Source organism: Anser anser (genome assembly GCF_964211835.1).
Source record: "Anser anser genome assembly, chromosome: 8".
Taxonomy (NCBI): domain Eukaryota; kingdom Metazoa; phylum Chordata; class Aves; order Anseriformes; family Anatidae; genus Anser; species Anser anser.
The window spans coordinates 977,166-1,001,321 of record NC_139728.1 but is presented as its reverse complement, the minus strand read 5'-3'; the positions used below and the strand labels follow the sequence as shown (position 1 = coordinate 1,001,321).

Sequence of the window (24,156 nt, the reverse complement as noted above, 5' to 3'; positions counted from 1 at the left end):
TAGTAATGTTACTGAGTGGATTTTTTTTCTCTGAATTTTAACTCTCAGCACCAGTCAACACCAGAGGGTGATGAAGTGCAATGCAGTATCCATGAATTCCTAGTAAAGTAGCGTTATATACATAATTTGCCTTTTCTCAACATTGCTGTTTTGATCCTCAGCCTTTTCTTGTTTTTTTGTGTTCACCGCCATTATTGTGTAATACCTGAATGCTCCTGGCTCCAGTTTTCCTTTTGATGATAGCAATGCATTCTTCTCACCAGTGTCTGGCACCACCAAAGAAAATGTTTAAGTATGCACACAAACTTTGCGTAGCTACAGCAGTAGTTCATGTCATGTCCTCGCCTTGCTTATCCGGTCTTTAGTTCATGGGGATTTCATTCCTATTTCTACGTGCCATGCTTACCAGGAAAGGAAGGAGTTGGTAATAAGAACTGTGAAATGCATTTGTTGTTCTTAGCAAGACCTCATAGTGCAATTAATTTTATAATTTCCTTATTTAAGTGAAGTCCTTGTGCATGCCAAAGCCTTTAGGATCCATTCACGTTCCTCTGTTCACGCTTTTTCAAGTCTTGCATCTAGCATGCTTCAACACAAGGGGAACTAAAATGCAAGTACTATTGACAGAGACACTAGCATTTTAGGGACTTTGAAATCTGACTTCAAGGAATGAGAAATTTTGTCTTTGTTCCTAGAATGGCAAAGCATTTAAGATACTCTGAGTGGCATATATTTTTTTCTTATTAATTTTATTTTATTATCTGGTAAAAAATATCGGACTTTATAGTCCCTACTGCTGAAGAACTGCAGTGTATTTCTAAAGCTGGTTTTAATTCATGAATCAGCCAGGGGAAGATACAAGTCTCTGGCTAAAGAATACTTAGAGAAGGTCTCCTGTGTGTGAGCACATTTGATCAAGTGCTTGCAAAGAAGCAAATGCTTCTTTGTGTCTTCCTCTTTGGCTGCTCTCAGAAATAAACTGAATTCAAATAATAAACTGCTAAGTCTAAAATTCTTAAATGCAACCATTAATTTAATGCACTTTTTTTTCCTGCCCTAGCAGCTGATTGCAATCAAATAGTCCCAGTGTTTAGACACTTACCTGACTTGTGTTGAAGATAGATATCTAAGTGCGGCATTAGTTCCTGCAGTAAATTACAGCTCCAACTTATGTAAGGATTGTAGAATCCTTCGCAGTGGATTGTATGTTTGGAATGATAATTAGATGCCATGCTAAGAGCTCTCAATGTCATATAAACAGGTTTCTGAAAAGAAGGAAAATAATCTAGTCGTTGTTGGAGCCTTTTCTGTATATTTTTAATAATAGGCCTGTCACTTTATTTGCTAGAGTAGTATCATCAGATTAGTGCTGCTTTCTTAACTATGTCTAATCTCATTTGATTCGAGCATTATGGAATTAAAAAAAAATCAATGTAGCATAGATTTGTCTTGAAATAAAGTGTTTTTTTTTCTTTTTTTTTAGCAAATCAATAAACATGAGTTCATCATCATCCTGTTAGGTAACACCTATTAAACATGATCTGAACTAGCAGATTGGATGTAGGTTTATTAATATATAGGGAAGTATTGGTGAGGACACTGGAAACTTTGAATCTGACTGTTTTCCTTTATACAAACACGTTATTTTTTTAATTTAACAGAGTTCAGTTAACAGAAATTAGAAAAAAGTTTGATGTCTTCAGTAGCTCTTTCAATAATGTGAAGCATTTCTTTTAGTCCTCTTCCATCTAGCTATGAAATCAAAAAGATTAATATCGGCCTCTATCTTCAGATCATTTGCAGGAAATAAAAGATTGTAAACAACTCAGAAAATCCTTTATGTATCAATATATCAAATGCAAATCAAGTGAACTTGTCAGTGTTAGAGCAGTGACCTTCAACCAGACTTTGAGTCTAGAATTTCTGTTTCCAAGGCTGCTCATTCTTGCTGAGTATTTTCCTGGCATAATGTATGGATCTTTTGTGGTGTGTTGTTTGATGAAGAATGAATGAAGCCCCTCTGGCTCATTTATCCTCCTCTTGCTTGGGGTTTGAACTGTGTTGGCAGAAAAGAAAGTCCAGTGCTCTCACTTTCTATTCTAATCCCCTCATTATTAGGCTTGCTATAGGAGCTCCCTGTTGCATGAATATTTTTTGCAACTATACAACCTAGTGGTAGTAGTTTTGGAGAGTCAGTAAAAGTTGGATGGTTTTGAACAACAGCTAACATTTACAGAATATTGTAAACCTATGCTTTTCAAGCTCTCCATCAGCAGCAGCATTTTATATTTTAGAATGAGAAGAAAGATGTATATTTTTAATGAATGCATTTTGCTTTCTCAATACACTGTCTTCCTTTTTAGTTTGCTTGGTCTCTTTTTGTATTTTCCTTGTCTCAAACAGTTGAAACTGGGGCTATCTGATATATTATTGTAACACCGATATAAAAGCTATAGCAGACTGAAAAGTAATTCTTTTCTCTCCCTCTACTCTCCCTCTCTCTCCCTCTCTCTCCCTCTCTCTTGACTTGCTTTTTATGAAGGCAGGTGCCATTTAAGAAGATAAATACTGTTATCACATATAAAGCATCTTGATTTCCAATTGTGTAGGAATAGATTTTTTTGTTGTTGTTAACTACATATAAGATATTGATAAGAGTTTATACATAATTATTAAAAAATGTTCATTTAAAAACAATTTCAATTCGTAATTAGACCCAAGCGGGGGTAATTTCATTAAGACCATTGAAATTGCATGTAGGTTCTGGTTTTAAGTGTATATTTACAGTGTAAGTACTTTGATTTGCATGTGAAGTTCATTTTGAAGATCCAGAAATACAAATCTGATCTGATGAACATTTTGTTAACGGAGTAAGGAACAATCTCCATTTCAACAGTCTTTAGTGGGAATTCATGAGACTTATTTTGTAGCAAAGAATGATCTTTTGTGCAATTATCTCTAACTGGATTATGTCATAGAACTGCCTTGTATTTATAAACCTCCTTTTAGGTCTGGATAGCTTGCTAAGAAAATAATATAACCCTGTTTTTACAGAATGCTCTGTGCAGACATAGGTTTTGGGAGAATAGAATAAACTCTTTTGCAAATGGCATTTCTTGAATTAAGTATCCAAGAAATGGCAAGGCAATAATCAGTATAGTTTGTATTTTTAACTGATGTTGTTAGAGTAAATTATGATTAGTAACTTTCAAACCTATTATTATTTAGAATAAATATTTTTATGCTCAAGTTCCCCTTGAATTCTGCTGAATGTATGAGCTTGCTGGTGCATCTGTGCACTTTATATCACTGACTGATAGCTGAGGTAATTGTCTCTGTTGGAGGAGAGTCAAGGAGCATCAATGAAGCTGGCACAGAAGAATGTGTGGAAAGCCTGACATTAACCTGTACAGAGGGCTGTTGTCATTAATGGACTGTAACACTGGACTGTAACACAGTTCTCTAAAATGCTAAATGCTATTCCATTCTTGCAGAGGCCTTCTATGTTGGTAACAGTACCTCTTTTCCCTGGAATGAATTGGGAACTTTTGTATTGGAAACGTTTGAATACTAAATACGAAAATGATTTTTAGAAATATCAATCCATACTCCAGAATCCCTATTTTCCCCTGCCATTTCTGTTTGATGCCTTTCTTTTAGAGGTGTTATACACACATGTCTTTGAGGACTGATATCTTTGTGATTTCTTCTTTAGAAATCCAGTCTTATTTTATTCCCACTGTTAGCTCTAAACTAATAACAAAACTTTAAATCCAGTTTTGGCTTCAGACTGTTCAGAACTTACTGCTGCTTTGTTGCATTTGGAAAAGGATCTTAAACCATTTACCTAAAGCAAATATAAAATGGCATGGCTTGTCATTCTGGAAAACAGTAAGAGGTGAAAATCCATTCATTGGAAACTTTCTGGCACAGTGGATATACTATAACCTGGAAAAAGTGGCATAAATGTTGATGATTCATTAAGCAGTTAAAAGGTTAAAAATGGGGAGACTTTTAATCCTGAATCTCACTGACACACAGTGGGTTGAGGCAGACTGATATGTTAGTTTGAATTTTATGATTCACTTGCTTGTCTGAATTCAGAAAATTGTATTTCAATAGTTTACTTTCCTGTCTTTTTCTTACCTTACGTAACAACTGTTCAGAATATTAATGCCTGTAAAAAACAAAAACAACAAAACCACCAAAGCCCACACCTCTGCTGTTAACTGTCCCTTAAGACCTAATGAAATTAAATATATCAAAAAAGTGCATCAAAGAAGGCATTACTTCACAGGGTTTCAGTCAACAGACAGCATACCAACTGATCTAATTCAGGTATGTTATTGGCTTGTTCTTCTTTTTTCTTGGTTTTGTTTTGTTTTTAACAATGGAGAGATTTTTTGTATTTAAAAATGGAAAACAATTATCTAGCCAATTGTTGATCTACTTCTAGAGCAAATAATTTGTTTATAGACTTTTCTTCTAGCAAAGCTGCACTACTGCTCATGTAATGGTGGTTGAAAAAGAAAAAAAGAAAATTCTATTAAATTTACTTTTTTTTTTTCCTCTAATCATGCTTGACTACAGGCTTACAGATCTTTGCTTTGGTCTGTGCTAGATTCCTGTTTTCTATTCGCTCTCTTTACTAACTTCAACTTAAAATGTTCTTCATGTCTTTTCCTTCCATTTTTTTTTTAGCTTTTCTGTCTCTTCCTCTTTGCTGCATTCCACATTTCTCTATGCCTTTCTTATTACTATGGTGTTTTTTCCTACTTTTTGAAAATATTTCTAGAAAGACTTCATTAGAAGTGGAGGAGTCCATGAAACTGTAACATGGAAAATGAAAATTAAAAGGGCAAGTTAGTTTGAGGAGGGGGAAAAATAGAGTAGTTATACGCAGAGAAGGACTTCAGAAAGACTGCAATAAAATTAGAAAGGATCAAGATTAGCAAACACAGTTTAAGAAACTTCTCTCATTACTCTGTCCTGAAGTTTGGGAACTATCAATCATCTTTAACAGTTGAGGGAAGGAAAGAAGAGCTCTCAGGGTGATTTATCATATGGATAAGAGGCAGAAGTCCTCAAGTGCAGTGTTCTTGCCTGGTATCCCACTGTCTTTCTGTGTACAAGCTCTGTACACCCATGCCCAATCATACCATTAGAACTGAGAGCAGAAAATTTCCTTATAACTTTAAGCATCTTGTGGAATTATTTCTGTATACTGTAGTTTACTGTACTTGGGATACTTTAATGTACTCATCTAACAGCTGCTTTTGACATTTGTTCACATACTTAGTACAGTGGCTAGTGTGTTATGGACTGGTGTACTTTCATCAGATTTCTGTGCATATCAGTTAATGTCAGTGTGACTTTTAAGATGAACACAGATATTTGTATTAATAAACCTCAGGTTTCACAGTGCAATTCTGTCAGTGTTGAAACTTGCTTAGCCTCTTGTTCCAAGAGGGAACAGCCCTTTCCCCCCACCCCCAATGATAGCTTCGGCCCCTTTAGTCTTCCAGGACAGGTGATAAGCTAGTTTCTGTTTTAGTTGTTTTCCACAAAATGAAACTGATGACATAGAAGCATGTTTTACTTTTGCATGCAGATTTACTATTGTATTGTTAACACTTAGAACTTCTGTGAAATTGGTGAAATATAAATGAAAGCAAACGTATAAAAGCAGATCTGCTGTTACTATTGTTCAATGTACGAGTTGTTTCTGTCTCCTCTTCCTCTTCTAAAGAGAATATGTAAAGCTTCAGACAAATGCCAGAGGAAAAGTTTCATGAGTTTGACACTCTTAAAAGCACTGAAGAACTCCCTTCATTTTTTACTTGTTACAGCATACAATTTGTGATGAGGAGTTTATCCAGTTATTGCAAGATAACAGATGTTTTACAATCAAGAGCAAAGTAGTGCAGCTGCTGGAAGCCCAGTGCTACACCTGAAATGCATTAAGTTTTTAACTCAGAGATTACACTTGTGCCACTCAACAGGTGTTTTGATATTGGTGTAAATGCAGAGCCTGGCTAGAGCAATAACCTTTGCTTTGAATCACACATGAGTTCCTTTAAGTTGTACTTAAGAAATAAGGTTCCACTTGCTGGTGTCCTGTACTACAGCAGTAGGGGTTATCCTGCCTGGACATGGATGCTGTATTATTGCAGCATGTCCTGCATAATACGGTGAGGCAAGGCTGGAAGGCCTTCTGATGAAGAGGCTCAGTGCATGTAACGATGATGACGGAAGCTTGGTATTGGGAATGCTGCAGTACAGAAGTCAGCAGGTAAGGAAAGCTTAACAGTGGTTCCTGAGAAATCAAGATAATCTAACCTGAATTATTCAGCTAAAGGTTGTTCGTGATTTGGATGCAGTATTGCTGCTCAAGGTGTAGGAGAAAAACAGGAAAGGATGGGAAAAAAAATCCTTTGGGCAATCTGCAGAAAGACCAATAAAACTGTTATGTAGACAGAGTTAATAAAGCACAAAGTTTGCTACCACAAAATTAATCAAAAAGACTTTGAACAAATTTGAATTGGCATAGCAAGTTCAGACTGGCTCAGCATTTTGTGTTATCTATCTGTAGTACTTTTTATCTGGTGATAGGATTCCTGGCACTGCCTTTACCATATCTTCAAAGGGAAAGGAAATGGTTCTTTGTTTGGGACTTGCCCTGCGTTCACAAAGATATGACTGGTAGCATCTTTGCAAGTAAATTCTGTTGATTCAAGGAAATTCGTGACTCACCATCAGTGTTTTCTCCAAACAGAAACCAAATATCGTAACATTTCAGCTAGCTAGCTATTTGGATCCAAAGATGTAATGGAAGTTGTTGCTTTTTGTGTGCACAATCAGATGCTAGAATTTATTAAGTAAAAGCTTTGACTCTTACAAAATAATTGACTTAGTAAGATGGTTGATGAGATTACTAGCAATACTACCCTTTATAGCTGAGCACCCTGTAAAGTAGCTTCTAAACTGTTGCAATTTTTAGCCCAAGTTTTAATGTTACTCAGAAATTATTGTTATTGGTAGCTGTCGCAATGCAAATTACCTGTTCTTGTGAGCTATGGCTCTAAATGCCATGTATGCAAAGGCATTCATAAATAGAATTTAGTTAGACTACGTTTGTTGCAACTCATGCCTAATGCTCTATAGATCATTCTCACCAAATACAAAAATTCATTTTAATAAGCCTGCTTTTTGATCACCTTCAGGAAATGGACTCTTTCTTTTCCCATGTAATTATAAATTGATTTTAAAAAGGAATAAAATTGGACAGTGATTTTACTTTCTGAGGCATTGAATTTTCAACTAAATTATTTTTCCTTTCAGACAAAGTTAGTTATTTCTGTTACTGCTTTTTATGCTGCTTGATTAAGTATATCTGGATGTAGCAACTAATGTGTTATTAGCTGCTCTAAACCTCCTGAAGAGCTGTAATTTTGTTACCTTTGCTAGGTAAGCAGACATCTTAAGTAGTAGAAATTGTTTGCTGTTCACCTGTTTTAGAAATAATGAATTTTTCCAATAAAATATCATTTGTCTGCTGTATTTAGTAAGGAAGAAATATTTTTATTTCAGAGTAATTTACTATAAAAAGTTACAAAATAAGCCTCTTACATTAAAATGAAAGCACCATGGCTTAGCAGCAATCTATATTTCCTGTTCTTTTCGATCTTATCATTAAGTGTGTTTTGTCACCAGTATTCTGTTTGTTGGTTTTGTGAGATTCAGTATATAACTGGAACGGTTATAACCTATGTGCGTAACCACTATGAAATGTTTTTGGCTAGTGTCTTTTCCGCTTAATCCATTATTTAAATAGAAGTAGTTTACATTAGGGGTTGTGCTTGAAATTGTGAAACGAAAGTCAACAAAAATGAGTGCCTAGATGGCTTGCGGTTCCAGAGTAGTGGAGAGGAAGATGGAAGGAAGGAAGGAAGAGATGATTCCTGTTGCTAACTACACAGTTCAGAAGTTTGGGGCAGTCAAGCAGTAAGAATAAATGTACATGAGAGTGGTGGCACATTGCAGAGTAGGGAGGCCAAAGACAATTAGGCTATTGGAGAAGAGGACGGAACCAAGCTCAGATAAATTGAGATTTTTCTTCTAATCAACTTTAATGCAAAATCACCTGTGTTTGCTCAAACCATGTTTATCAGCATCTTAAACTAAAATTATTGATTTAGCCCAGGAGCACGTGAGGAGTGCCAACATAATCCAGCTTTCTTGTGTTATACAGCAATAGCCTGCAACATAGGAGCATAAGGAACCACAATTTGTGAAGAGAGTATGTAGTTGTCCATTGGCCACAATGTAGCAGATGCACACCTGTGCTCTATTTCATTAATCGTAGTGCTGGCAGTTTGATTTTTATCACAAGTCTAATTTGATAGATAAGATAGCACTCAATTCCTAGAATTATTTGGTCATATGAAAATTTCTAAAGTTACGTAATCTGTAGAGCAACTTGAAAGACCTAAATTTACCATAAAAGTTCAAGCACCAGAAGGCAAACAAAAAGAATGTATGTACTGTTATTAAACAGCAAGAGCAACAACAAAATTGTGGGGCCTAATTCAGGAGTTGTGTGTGTTTCAAGTCAAATATTGTGTATAAGCTGTCTTATTAAAAAACACTGCAGTCCTACTATTTTTTTCCTATACTGATGGGCACAAGAGGTGAGTTCAGATCTATTCTATGGCAAAGCATTTCAGAAACCTACTGCAGTAGTAACTAGTAGTTAAAGGACTTGAGATAGGTTCTTTAACTATTCGAGTGGTCCTGGATCTGCACATTTGAAAACAAACAAATACGCTATGGGAAGCTGTTGTTTTCTTTGTTTTCTAAAAGAGGACTATTTCCAGTTTAGCCTTTATCCCTCAAACAGTAGACTTGGCACAGTGGAGGTTAGTAACTTGTGGGTTGATGTGGCAGAATTGAAAGGAGCTGGACTAGAACATTTGAAATTGGACTTGTCTACAGTGAAACAGTAGCTTGGATTCACAGTTGGAATTTCATTTTCTCTTGAGCCCCCTCTCCCCATGGGTAACTTAGCATGCCAGCTTTAACCAGATTTCTGATTACGTGACACATGCATTTACAGTCTGTTACTGTTAGATGCATGATAGGTTCTCTCTGTTCAAGCTGAGGAACAGCTGTGCAGTCTTTTCAACAGTGTATATACTGGCTCAAGTTCAGCATTGCACTACCAACAGCCATGCTGCTTCTGGTTGGCTTCAGGTGCAGGTAGAATGATTTCTCATCTACCTGCAAAGACCACACAGGCATACAGAAAGAGGAAAAACTTACTAGGCTGTAGGGATCAATGCTTTCTGTTGAAGTGCTCGACGATCTTAATTGTATTTATTTATTTAACTAAAGTCTGCATCACAAATACTATTACAGTGAGCCCTAGTCTTCAAGCTGTCTGCTATGATGCACGTACTGAATTAATTAGAAATTTGTAATAGTCTTTTCTGTTGAGGTGTTAAGTTAATCATTACTTATTCACGTGATTGCTGTCTGATCACCTGCCAAGGCAAATCCGATCTGCGTCAGTCATGACCATCTACCATTCCTGTCAATCAACAAGCACACACAGTACAGTATTCAGGCTAACTTCATGCCAGTTACAGGAGGATGGATAAAAGCTACTCTAGACATAGAGCTGGGAGTTGCGGCTATGCTAGGTCAGATAGTGTTAAAGTCAGCAAGAGCCAAGTGACACTTTCAAAGTTCTTTGAATTAATTTGCACTAGTGGAGTAGGTTTGTGCCAATTTAAATGCAAGAACATCTGTGTGGAATCAGACCAAAATTATATCAGCCTCTTCAAAGAACAAGCTTGGGCTTATTAAAATTATGTAAGAACGTAAGTATACAGAGGTACTTATTACCTCAGGGTATCACCACAGCTTTTGGTAATTCATTGCTTAAGGTTTTTCAGAGATTGTGGTTGTCTCGGTCTCTGCTTTAAATAGATTTTAAAAATTTCCTTTGCGTAGATTGTCTTTTCAGCTCATTTACACTTTTGCAACCCAAAACAACTGTGGCACTATATTCCCCATTGAACGTGAGTTGTGTGAAGTACTGCTGCATCTGTTTTAGAGCTTCTGCTTAACCAAAATGTATTGATGTTATGAAGTGGAGAAAGTTGCACTTCTGTTTTGTAAATGAAGGATGACTAGTCTGTGCCTTCCAACAGAAAATAGCTGGTTTGAAATCTGACATAAGGATAAAGTAATTCAGTGTTTGTGGTATTGTTTGTGAAATCTCTGGGAAACGGAACTGTATCACAGGAGCAAAACCAAATCGATATATTTCATATAACTGAATTACTCTGACATAATAAACTGTTTGTCTTTAACTTCTACTCAGACTAATTATCTATGAGTGATAATCTTAATTTGCTGTGTGGCCGCTGGGTCTGTCTATATTTAATCCCGATTGGTTTTCTGTAGATGTTTTACATTAACAGTGGCCAGAACAACATATGCAAATTGATTAATGTTTTATGTTTGTTTCTGTATAGTCTGTAATAGATTTTAGTTCAGTCAGACATTTAGCAAAATTCAGGTTAATAAGTGCCACTTCAGTGCCTAGTCTGCCAATAATATTTACACTAATGGTTTCTTTTCAGAGAATTCCTGTCCTTAAGTCCTTCGCAACAATTTGTCAAAATTTTACCAAAAATATTTTCATTCTGATAGCTTGAACAAGAAAACATGAAGCAAATACAGGATTATAATAAAAGAATGGAAGTATTGATAAGTTTACTGAGTACATTGTGTGATACTGCATATTCCTATCTCTGTCTACTCTGAGCTATTACTACAAAAAACGCTCCTTTTAGTTCAGGCCAAACAGCATGGGTGTCTGTGATGGCTTGAGCCCTTCAAGGTGCTGTTGGTGGAACAGAGTAGTCTATGCAGGTGAACACTGGGGATTCATTCACATGGAAATCACTCCTGGAGCAGTTGATACCAAGTATGAGTTAGAGAGGAAACTAAAAGGAGCCCCAGAGGGCTGCACACTCAGCATAAGTGAATCAACAGGGCTTCGTTACTAACAACCCATATTAGTTACTTCACATCACATCAGTCTGGCCCAAAATTTTGGGAGGTAGTGGTGAGACATAGTTCCACAGTGAAAGATTATAAACTGATTTAAAGCCTGATACTTGTTTATGTATATAAATAGCTCATGCTTACCAGTGTTAAAACCATTCAAACAGCAAACTTGAAAATGAAGTGATTTTCATTTTCATCTTCCTTAAAAGCCCATTGTACTGAAAAGTTGCATGAGCCTAGTTTAAATCAGTAAAGAGGGTAGGAAAAAAATGCAGAGCTAGTCAGTACCAGCAAAAGCCTGGTATTAATACCTAGGACATCTGTGTTTTTCTGAATTTTGCCGTATTGGATGTGCCTCCACTAGGAGGAGTTGGCATTATATCCTTACACTGTAATTGTATCAGGCATGTGTTTGTTATTTAAATCATTTAAATGAAAAATTATAGTTACAATATTAAATATCTATAAAGTTACTCATCTCTTTTCATTAAATGGAGTGGAATGTGATTCTAGCAAAATGCGTGTTTGGACAGTTTTTCAGCAATACAGCTTCTGCATAGACTCCCATGGGGGAGAGAGACAGAGATCTGAATCAAGCCTGACTTCTCATTAAGAGGAGACTGCTTAACACGCATGTCTTAGAATATTTACACAACTTTTGGGTTGCTCTAGAGCAAAAGAAATAAACCTCCTGCATATTACAAACTAGAACTGAAGTTTTCCATGCAGGTTTACTATTTCTCTTGTTTAAGGGCCTTGACTTTTGCACTGAATCAGACAATTATGTTAACTAAAATGTTGCCGCTCCCAAGCTGCCTACCCCATCCATATGCTGTAGTTATTGTTTCCACAACACAGTCGGCAGAAATAAGTAAATCTGTTCCTCACTTGCTTTATTCCACAATACAAGGCTGACTAAAAGAGTGTATATTTACATGCAGACTGATCTATATGGCAAAGCGGTCTGTAACCTGCAGCAGAGTTTGAGAGAAGTATTATCTCAGGTTTAAGGTCTCAGATTCACACTTTTGTTGTTTGACCACTTCGCCATCATTACTTGCTTTGTGTCAGCACAAGCTTTTCTATGGCTGTACAGTGAAGGAAGTAATAAGAGGCTGATCTGACTTGAAGTAACAGCCTTTGAGTCATTTTCTCTGCCTGATTAAGTCTCTGATCCCCTTCACTGCATGGTTATGTAAATGCTAGTGCTGGCCCAGCAAAGAAATCAGCGCGAGGCCAAAACAAGCACCTAGGGCTAGAGGCTAGTAATAGATGGTAATTACTTAAACTGGCTTCAGCGGTGATGCCACCAGCCATCTGTCTAACCGTAGATGAAAGCAACTGAAGACTAATTGTAGTATGCAAATGAATTTGACAAAGAACAGAGAAGCAGTGTTCAGACATTCCACTGGAAAACGAATACATTTCTTCATTCTTTTACAGTTTTTATTCACATCTCAGGAAAGTGCAGAAACTAAATACTTGAACTATTGTAAAGTTCTCTTATAATATACTAAGTGCACAGTCAGTGTAGGCGTGATATTTCCACATTTGATGTGGACAACAAATCTCCAGATTTGAAGTGGAAAGTATACGTAAATATTAGTTTGTATGTTAGTTTATGAGATTTTGTTATATTATTAATTTTGGTGAGGTCTGTGCAGAAGGAAAAAGGGAAAAATAAATTCAAACACAAATTTAAAAAATGCATTGAAGTTAGCCAAATACCTGAGTTTTTATTTCTTATTCAAGTTTTTTGATTTATATGTCAAAGCAAAATTTTATTTGCTTTTTCAGCACAGAAGAAAGCAAAATTGGAAACGCAAATGTATTATTAAATTTTTTGAAAGTGCATTTACAACCTAACAATAGTTTAACGCAGTTTACGTGAGTGATTACTGTATAATGCCAGCAGCATTGTATGCACTGAGCAAATCTCAATAGTATCTTTGGAGTGGTCTAATTTATTAACTTAAGCAGATAATATGTAGGATGACTGTTGCTGTTTCTTCTCTACTGGTTTACCCAAAATTACATAAAACCACTGTAAGCATTTGTATTCTCTGTACATACGAATGCATTTATTTTAAATAGCTGATGTGAATCATTGCACAAGGAATGTCATTAGCAGTCTTTGAATCTATTTTAAATTCAGTATCTAACATAAAAGTTCTTAATACTTCCCTCTATGTTTCAGTAAAAAAACATTACTATGCTTATAAATAATACACTGGAAAAAATATAAATAGAATGATCATGACAATTCAGCTGTGTGATACTGTTTATGGAAAAGTTTTTTTTATAAAGTTAACTGTAGCTAACACCTTGCTAGCACAAGTGGATAACATTTGCATTGAAGGTTCACATACATAATTTGTCCTTTTGGGTCTCTTTCTTCTGTCCAGTTAATCACTCCTGGTTCATAATGTGCAGAAGGCATTAATAATTTAAGTCCAAACTGTATGGATGTAATTGGTTTCCAAGAGAACTGAGAATTAAGTATGTAGTTCACTTTGACGAGCCAAAGATTTTCTTAACCTGAGTTGAATGTCATTATCCTAAGTAAAATAATTGTATTATCCACATATTTTTCCACATCTTTGCTCTTCTTAGGTGTTTTCTACATATAATAACAGATTTATCAGAGATACTGCTGTGATCACTTTTATTTTCTTTGTTTTATTTTGTTAAGCCATCATTTTAATCTTTTTTTTTTTTTACGTGATGTTCTTACACTTTCTTTTTCCATTTCTGCCCCTTGCTCTCAGCATGTGGATTGTATATGGAACACATACCCATCTATGACACTTCGTTATGTACATAGCTCTTCCCTTGTAAAACAGCTTTTGCAAGTCTGCAGATGGAATCTGCGTGTAGTAATTATTATCTGATGAATAGTTGTCACCCATTAGTCTGTTATTCCTTTTCATGCAGAGCTAACCAAACCTTGAAGGTTTTGCATGTTGTTCCTATCTGAAGAAAAAAAAAATCCTAGGGATAGCTTATCTTTGATGTCATCCCATTTATATGCAATGTACCAAGCTCAGTTCCTCTGAATACAAGAGGATTAACATAGGGGAAACCGGTTTTAAGTCATAGTTTCCCACTCCTTCCTTGGTCCAAACAGTGCTTTCTCTGGATTGTCTGGTGCACAGTGCCAGTACTTGTTTGATCAGTGTCTGATTTGCTTCTGCTGATGGATTGCTTCCCTGGTATTTCTGCTGGTTTTGTCTCTTGCCCTGTCTTACAGAGACCTTTCCCTCTTTTTTTTTTTTTTCCTTTTTTTCCTTTTTTTTTTTTTTAGCAGAAAAGATGGAGATTGTATTACAATATACTGTTTTTAACCAGTCATTACCAAACAATAGCCTTATCAGATTACAAGAACCGCGCTCAATTCTTAACTAGAAAATTTCTGGTTTTCATTTAAGGTAGTGGGCTAGCACAAGTCCTTTGCAAACTACGGCAGCTCACCATTCCTGCATATACGAATCCTGGAAAAGGTTACTTTTGTCATTAATATATTATCAGGGACATAAAGATGAACATGCTTTGGGTCATTGACAGTTAACTTCTGACTTTGCCACTCTGCATTTAGTATTCTGTTTATAGAACAGTTTCTGAGATTTTTCAAAGATACACTGTTATCTTAAAGCATGCTGTCAGTGGCACAGTTTAAACTCAGCAACTTGTTAAGGGGGAGGAGAAATAGAAATATGACCAGGGCCACAAAAGACAAGGTAGCTCTCCTGTATTAAAATGTTAGAATCTCTGAGTGGTGGCATTGCAAGTATGATGACTGCTTCCAGCTTATCTACCTTTTCACTCAACTACGTTTAAGAGCATATTTCCAATTGGTTTTGCTTGGTATTTCATATAACAAAAGCATATACCAAAGCATAACATTGGAAGTGCCAATGTTATGCTTTGGGACTAAGGATTATCATCACAGTTTGCTGTATTTCTGCTGATTGATGAGGAATATTAGAACATAATTCTTCTCAATTTTGGTATTTCATCCAGATCTACCTCCAACTGTAAACTGGGAGGGCTATTTATAATTCTTAATGACAAATCATGTGGTCGTTACACTATTTTGTCATTACACCATTTGTAAAACTTCCATTAAAATAATCGGATTTTCATTAAGAGGTGCTAATAGGTTGGTAAAATTATTTGTATTGTTTTGTTTCTTTCTGCAAGTGGAAGATCAGAGTCCTTGTGCATATCCTGACTTTTAAATTACTACCTTCTAAACTGCTACACCACCTCCCTAGATGTGTAGGTTCAGAGTCCAGAAATCTACAAATCCTTATTTTAAAATCTAAAAATTGTCCTGCTGAAATCTAACTAGCTTCTACCAAACTTCTCTGAAGTTGTTGCTCACAATAGCTTTTAATGAATTGCTCTAGTGAGGTACACAGAATCTCTGTAACTCATTTTTCAAGGTTTCCTCAGTTTGCAGAAACCTTCTGCTATTCAAATATGTTGTGATGGAACATTCAAGAAATAGCTGTCTAAATTGCTTAGTTAAGCATAAATTGTTAAGATGCTATGATCAGCAAAGAGAGTGGACCTTTGGTCAGTGGTATTCATACCTCATTACAGGTCATGAGGTGTATAGACTGTTGTATGGGAAGATTAATTTTATCAATGCTGTGTCATTGAGGGTTTGATTTCACTGATGCCAGAGAGAAATCAGGGCACGTCTGAAAATTAAAATACATCTGAGTACATCTGAAAACAAAATTGGTGGGCCCTTGATTCAAAGGAGCTAGCTAGGAAGGCATGCCAAGTTTAAGCGATTAAAATCCTTATGGAAAATTTTACTCATGCAGGTGCCCATTAAATTCATTTTTTCCTTACAAATTTTACTCATGCAGGTGCCCATTAAATTCATTTTTTCCTTACAAATGATTGTGTCACAGCAACAGGCTAGTTGTAATTTCAATACATATCAATAATCAGATATCAATGTAATTTCAAAACATACCAATTTTGTTAACATAAAAAAGTCACAATGAAAGTACTGGTAAAACGCTTTTCAGCCTGAACATGGAAGTATGAAAATATGGCTTGCCAGGTGAGATGAAATAGCTGACTGTCTTGGTGTCCTGGCTGTACTGGCTCACCTTAGTAACTCTGAGGACAGGATTAGACCGTGATGTATGGCTTGCTCCACTCCTGAGCGGCCTGAATCCCCAGTGGCTGAAAAAAGGAGTATGAATCGTTGTCCCTGGAATACTTATTGTATAACACAGAGATTTTGAATTACTTGACCTTTGTGTCTTTGGGAAAAAAAAAAATATATATATATATATATATGTATGTGTGTGTATGTATATTAAATTTACAATGAAGCTAATTTAACAAAACTTTAGCTGAATTAAGACTACATAAGTGCATATCACTTACCTTGCCTGGAGCATAACAAGCAAAAATTATCAGTAGCATCATTTGATAGTCCTGGCATATTGTGACAGGGGAAAGAAGAAAACTAATAAATTAATGTCAGAGTAAAGCATTGCAATATGAGCAGTTGGGTTTAAAGCTACATATAAAACACCTTTCACTGTGCTTTTGGTTCAAATATGCTCCAATACATATGACCGCAACTCTTTGTGAGTTCCTAAAACATTTCCAGGTTGTTTTTCTGTAGTAAAAGCTAAGATCAATTCAGTAGATCAGGGTGCTGTCATAAGAACATCCTTTCTTCTTGCTACCCAAGGGAGAAGTTACCCATTGGATTAATTTAATTTAATCAAAAAACTTAAACACATTTCCACTGTTCCAAGACTTACAGAAGTGCTAAACAACCTCTCTGTCTGTTAGAGAGCACCGCAGGCTCTTTGCTGACCATAACTTGTCAGCCTGCAGGCAGCTTTTTCTCACATGTTTGGTGTAGAGAGATGTGTTGAAACAAGTGGTTAGCTGCTGGAAAGTCATACTTCTAGTTAGTTTATACGAAACTAATGAGCAAGTCCTTTTCTTGAATTATGGATGAGAGGAAAATATTCAAATAAAAGGATGTATCAAAGATGTAAAACTGAAGATACTGCATGTCTGAACATGAGCAGTTCCTGCTTCTGGCATCAGTGCTCCAATACAAAATGTTCAGGACACGAGTTGTAGATTTAGAACTGGGCGTCCATGCATTTATTTAGGATATGTTCAAGCTTGCAAAAAGAAATCTCTTCATAAACTCAGCAGTTTTTGGAAGGTTAATTGTTTGCTTATGTAGATCTTACATAACCGTTTACGCAGAACGCTGATGCTGGGAGAACATTTTCTCTGTCTATCTTTTGTCTCATGTCCCTCATGCTTATCTCTTATTGTCTTATATCTTATCTTATATTTTATTATCTTTTATATCAATTTAGAAGTTGTAGAAAAGGAGAAAAAGTAGCAAAAAGTATTTTTGCTTACTGATAACTTAAATACCAACAATATCATGGAAACCAAGTTCTAAAAACCTCTCAGGTGCTTTAGTCACAGACGTTCTCTATAACTGGTTGACCTTGACTGTGTTCTCATCTTGGGCGAACACCCACCACAAACACTTTTTCACTTTTATGAAGAAAGAATGAGCACTTTCTAATTGATACTATAGTACTGCGTGACTGTTGATTTGTCTTCTAGAAGATAATTCAGCCATGAGAGCTAAACGAAATGCAGCCATCAACATCCTCTGTTTGTATGAGGATTACAGTGAAGCAATGAAGTGATTGTAGACCTGAACAGACTCTCAATTGTCATAAACTGTTGTCATGTTTCCACCAATTTAGGTATGGTGAAATAAGATACTTCTTAATGCATATATAACTACCTGTTACCAAGTGACCAAGAAAGTATTAATCTCTTTGGCCATAATAACAGGACTTGCATGCTTTCTGTGTTGTTCGGTCATTTAATATTCATAAGTGATAGTAATTGTAAAGGGAGGTGTTTTTTTTTCTTTTTTTTTGCTTCTCCCCAGAGTCAAATGCACTGTGAGGTGAGGGAGTAGATAATGAAGCATATACCTATTTGTAACTGGCTGACCCAACTTGATCTTGCAGAATGTTGCATGCTCTTTGAACAATACAATAGTGTAGAGGTAAGAACTGATTTTTTTTTTCAATAAAATCCTTGCAAAAATTTCAAGCAAGGTGATATAGTACAACTTGAAGAAAAAAAATAAAAAACACTTTATTTTGTCTTAGGGAAAAAAAAAAAGGGAAAATAAAACCAACCTTTCATAGCTGTATGCTAAGGCTCACAGTGAAATTCAGCCACTTACCAGTCAGCTAGATAAAATTAACATTTTACTGTTTCTAATGCTGCTTGTCCAATTTAGTAGTAGCTATCTCAGATAGTAAATAATGGGCATGTTTACCAGAGCACACAAATAAGTTTTGTTTTGCAAAAGTGAACAAATAAGTTTCTTTATAATATAGGTAAGAATTTTGAGAAACACGTTAATTGTTATATGAAGTTGGTTTATGGATAAATGGATGCAGTGTGGCTTAAAGGTAGTCTTCACTGTTGAGTAAGTACTACATTACATAAGTCATCTTGAAGATCCTTAGAAACTTATTTAGAAATTCTTAAGAAGACCTTTTTCCCACAGGTCTTACTTGATCAAAATTTTCTCTCTATTGTCCTTTTTGTGTTTTCAGTTCTTATCATCAATGTACAAATTTATTGACATATACTATATCATCAGTTAAATGCTACTTGACATGTTTTAATTCTCTCTCTGTATTCATAACTAAAAAGTAAATGTAAAAGTATAACTGTGTATTCTCATCCATTCCAAATAGCCTTGGATTCATTTCTAAACAAATTTTCAACCAATTTTTGTGTGTGTATGTGTGTGTCACTAACCAAAGTTTCATAAGACTTAAGTTTAATTAAAATTGGTTTCTCTGTCACATCTGTGCTGCTTGTATACCAGAGTTCTTCAAATACAGAGTTTGTAACAACTAGGAAAAAGACTTTTTCTAATTTCCCAAATGGACTCAGTCAGTAAGACTTAATAGCATTCCCTAATGTGCTTCTATGTGACTCACACTACCATTGTAACACAGGAGATGGTAATACAGAATCTTCGGACAGCTGTTTTGACAGTGAACTTAAAAAAAAGAGGGGGGGCAAAAATAGTTCACAGGTAACCTAGCCTGAAAGCTGGCTTTGAAAAGTTTTTGCTGAAGTGCAAAACTTGAATATAGGCTTAGCGTCTTGTTTTGGATACAATGGACTTGTTTTAAGTTCAAGGCCATGAGTCAGAATCTCAGTTCTGCAATATCTGTAGATTTCATTCCATGGACAATCATTCTATCATTTCTTAGTTCCTCCAAATGTATATTTTCCTGAATAAAAAAAAATAATAATTTAAGAAAATGCCTGCCTTACCCTGACTTCACATACTTAGTAACCTGCTTAATGCTGGGGATATGCTTAGCAAACATGTTGTACCGTTTCTAAATTCTTGGAAGTCTGAGTACTTGCCTTTGACGTCTTCTACCTTTAAAAATAATTACTAATAACTATTTACATTGTGTTGTGTTTTCTTTTGTGTGTTTTTTTGTTGTTGTTGTTGTTGTTTTTATCTCTGCAGTAGAAGGTAAGGTGATTGTTATCCATTTTGCTGAGGAGGACAGTGGTGCACAATGTCTTGAATTAAATTCTTCTTAGCTAAGTAGTAAATTTACAGCAGTAGAAGCCAGACTTCTTGGCTGTAATGTCAACTGCTCTAGCTAGTTCTTAAGCCGAACCAGAAAGTGTTTTTGATCTGGAATGAAGGAAGAAGGCTTCAAGGCAGGAGACTGTTCTCCTTGATGAATAAAATTTTCACACATTATGGTTGCCTGCTGCAAAAATGAAGCAAGTTCTTTAAAGCCACTTAAAAAAAAAAAAAATCAAAAAAGCGTTTATAAAAGCTCCAACTGTTCCCCTGCGCTTATGCTGTTCCTTACCAGAAACAACACCAACCCTTTCTGTGCTCCTCCTTACAATCTTTTTGTTAAAGTTTAAAGAGCAGGCATATTGTGTTTGTACTCTTTGTGTGTTTTCTCTTGGGGGGTTACTTTGGAGTAACAAAATGGAGTATATTGCATAGATTTATCTATCTGATTCGCAGTCAAAATACATAACTGTAAAATTAAGAAATATTTGATCATGAACTTTCCACTTTAAATAGATTTGCTTTTTGCTCTAAAGAATTAACATCAAATTGAAATTTTGTACAAAAATAATTATTTGAGTTATTCAGCAACTTGTTTTGGAAATAAAATAGTAATGATTTTATGCACATAAATGGGAAAAAGAGAATTGTTCAGTTTTGATTATTTATCATAAATTTCCAGATAATGCATTTATTCAAAACAGTGTCACAACCCCTGTTATGTATTAATTTGCAGTAAAAACTCTTGAGTATCCAAAAACTTCCTTTCCAATATTATTATGTGTCTCAGTTCGCTTTAAGATTGGCCTTCCTTCATTAGCTTAAATACAGTTGACACACTAGCACTTTCCTTTTTTGTTTTTTATTCAGAGGAGTCTTAGCTTTTACCAACTCTCCAGTTATCTTGGCCAGTTCTGTTCTGAGGAAAAAAAAAATAGGGATAATGAATTAATGTTTTAAAAGAAAAATTTTTCATCCCTTCAAGGACATGGCTTATCACAACATAGGGGCTCCATATAGCACAGAATGCACTTACGCTTGCTTAGGTTACAGTATCAGAAACAGTGAAAATGTCCAAAAGAAACTTCAATTACTCTGGACTGATAGGTGTAGTATGTTCTTTACTCTGGCTACAGGACTTACTCTACCTCATAGAAGTTGATCTTAGAGTTGTTCTTAGAAAATTGGGAATTGAAAATCGGGTTCACTGAAGACCCATTGTTTCCAATATTCTTCTGCTTAAGGAGGTAGGAAAAAAAGATTTCCACATTGTCTCCTAATGACTGAGAGAATGAGTTAAGGCAACTTCAGCTTTCTTGTTGCAAAGAGAAGATAAACTAATACTCTGATTCACCCTATGGTACTGCTCTGAGTACAGATTACAGGGGTACTTTGCCCAGACAATAAAAAGAATAGCTAAACCTTGAGATTTTGGCAGGATTTAAAAAAAATACTGTAATCTGTACTTTTCTTAGAACTTGTCATTTAGAAAATCCTCTATTTTCAGTTTCATTTCACTTTCTATTACTCTCTCAGTCTTCAGCTTAATAAGATATAGTAATATTAACAGACCATAACTGACAGAAGGCTATGTCATGAATCTGTGTTCCTCACTCAGAAAAACCATAGGCAAAAGGTCAAGACCAAGCAATCTTGTGTAAATGCCACCTCGTGTCTTGTAAAGAGAGAGGAAGAGTTCTTTTACAGGTAGCCCTTGCCCTCCTTTTCCATTTTGGACTTTGCTATGAATTAAGACTTGATCACTATGTCTTGCTGCTTTCATGATGCTTTTATCAGTTCACTATCAACATTCTACTCAGGTTTGTAAGAGTTGGAACAAGCCCCGTAAGGCATTCTATTCTAAGTGGAAGGATGTAGTGAGATGTTATTCAACTATGACTCATTGTGCAGGATATTTTGAGAATAGATAACAAGATACAATTATTATGCAGTCTGTCCAATAATTCTAAATATCACGGCCTAGAACTTTTACAAATTTCACGCGAAGCAGTGACTGACTTAGCTAACATTCCTGCTTTTCCCCTCTCTTGGTCAAGGTGAGAAGACTTTTGGAGCCTCTGTAGAAATAGGATATTCATAAAATGTTTTTAGCTACTCTAACTTTTTAGAAGAATCCAGAACTACTTGTGTTCAAGTAGATTAGTGTATGTTCTCAGTCTTTTCTGAGGAGTTCAGAAAATGGTTTAATAATTATATAACTTCCAATTCATTGGTTTCACTTTCTTAAAATATAAATATGACTTTTGTAACTGCTACTGTGGAAGGCTGGGAAATCATTCAAGTTGTTTTCTGTAGTGAAACCAGACATATTTCAATTAGATATTTTCCACTTGTTTTGGGGACTGTATTTTGTAACCTTTTCAGGTACCAGAGTGAGGAATATATTACAGTTCTCAATGGAACATTTTTCAGATGAAAGGACTGTTCAAACTGTCATTCATGTGGTGAATTGTTTTATAGGTAGGTTTGTAACAGTTCAAACGACTGACTAGAATGTTCCAATTTCTGTTAGTATAACTTCTGACTGGGCAGCTTCAGATACATTGTGTTAAATCTAATGTAGCTATACTGCTGTGGATTTCAGTGAATTTGAATTTTAATCAAGAATTTTATCTCCAAATTCGAGTGTATATTTTGTGATTCCCGTAAACGCATCTTGCAAGGTGATAAAGTGATGCGTATGTTTTTTTGGCAGTTAAGTGCTTGAGTTCTTTAAGCTTTCATAAAACTATTGGTGTTTCATATTTTTCTGTGTAAGCAATGTTTTTATTCACTCTCTGGCTTTGGCTAATGAAACAATTAAGTGTATAATTGAACTATGTGCTTGAAAAATAGTGCCATATTAATCTCTGACTTCTGTTTACACCAGGATATTTACATCCTAGATGGCTTTTCCTATTGTATTAAAGAATTCTGGGAAGGCTGCAGAACAGATCAGTTCAGTCAGTCAAACATAACTGCAGACTGTTTTGTTTTCACAGTAGGGACGAATGCTTGTTATCTAGTCTCCAGCCTATTATGACATGTTTTTGTTTTCTGTCTGTCTTTGACAGAGTGCTGTGTCTAGGAGCAGAGTGCCTAATCAGTTACACTGTAATGCTTCTTTTCCAGTACTGAACTGAGGTCAGACATTAGGAAAAAAAAAAACATTTAAAAAAGATCTATTAAATATTAATGTCTTATTAAAAGTTAAGCCAGTACAGAGCGCAAGATATATTATTCTGTTTGCTTAAAATTGAGCTTTAAACAACAGCATTGTATTTGTTGCTGGTTCAACAGTTTCCAGGCAGTGGCTGATGTGATAAATCACTTTAATATGCAAGCATTTTCACAAGGTTAATTTTACAGGACTAATCATTTCCTTGTATATCAAAGTTAAGTTTTGGAAAATCTTGTTAAAACACTTTGTTTTCTAAAGTCATACCTGGTTCTGAAACTACTTTTAACAGAACATGCTTCAGTACGCTAAGATTTGGATTCATCCTGTTTAACTCGAGGTACTCAGGCTATGGTTCCACGGTAATTAATACCAAGATCTATGCACTGACATAATGCCCAGCAGCACATTTGACCTGGATCAAATACGTGCACGTGATCACATATCTGTTGAATTAGGCAGAGTACACAATACGAAGGTCACTACCTTTATGCTTTTATGGTATCTTTACAACAGCCAATGGGAGGGAAGTGATTAGAATAACTGATTTGACATGAGTGATGCTAGCTAATTATTACAAAAATAACTATTCGAAATTGTTAAACAACTTCAGTCCAGCAGAATGAATTTTATAGTGGGTCAAGTGCTTTGATTATGATATTTTAATCGTAGCTGGGCTGTGATATTTTTTGTCTGTATTAGAAAACTTAAAGGCTTCCGTGCCATTGATTCCTGGCCTTAAATGTAAGTTGGGGTTCCAGAATGCCAAAATAAGCAGTCTGTGCCCTCTTTAGCTTTTCTTTAGCTGCTTTTTCCCATTTCTGTATCATTCCTTTTGTTGTCAGCAAAACTATCCTGTGGCTGTGAGGTGAATCCAGTTAGGTGAAAAACAACTTGCTGAAAAACAACTTTTTTTCACCTCATGTTTATCCAGATCAAGTCCTCATCCCAGTTCACTGTTCAGCTGTGTAAACACTCCAAGTATGAATGGCCAGGGAAGAAACAGCAGAGCTAAGCCCTGGTGGCTGAAACAGCAATGCTGCTTAAATGGAAACCACAGCCAAAGTTGCTGCACTGGGAGGCGAGTCATTCTATGCTCTAGTTCTTAGAGACAGAAAAATTCAGTCAATAATTCAGTCCGCTTTGAATTTGAGTTGCCCTGTGTAGCTGTCTATATCTTTGTTGTTGATTGTAGAGCTGTCTTATGATGACTGACTTGTTAGCAGACCACTCAGCA

At 35.6% G+C, this 24,156-nt stretch overlaps 1 protein-coding gene across 4 annotated transcripts in view; it reads left to right on the top strand.

Annotated features, from left to right (window-relative positions):
* The window catches only part of BCAR3 (BCAR3 adaptor protein, NSP family member), a 97,331-nt gene that overhangs the window by 12,073 nt on the left and 61,102 nt on the right, over window positions 1-24,156 (top strand). The window contains exon 1 of one of the 4 annotated variants that reach the window (XM_083847462.1): window positions 5,641-6,292. The exons of 2 other annotated variants lie outside the window; for them this stretch is intronic. The gene's annotated coding sequence lies outside the window, so the exon portion shown is untranslated. Of the gene's footprint in view, window positions 1-5,640; window positions 6,293-18,059; window positions 18,173-24,156 lie in introns of those variants that run through there. One more of the 4 variants, XM_083847463.1, reaches the window with a different exon arrangement.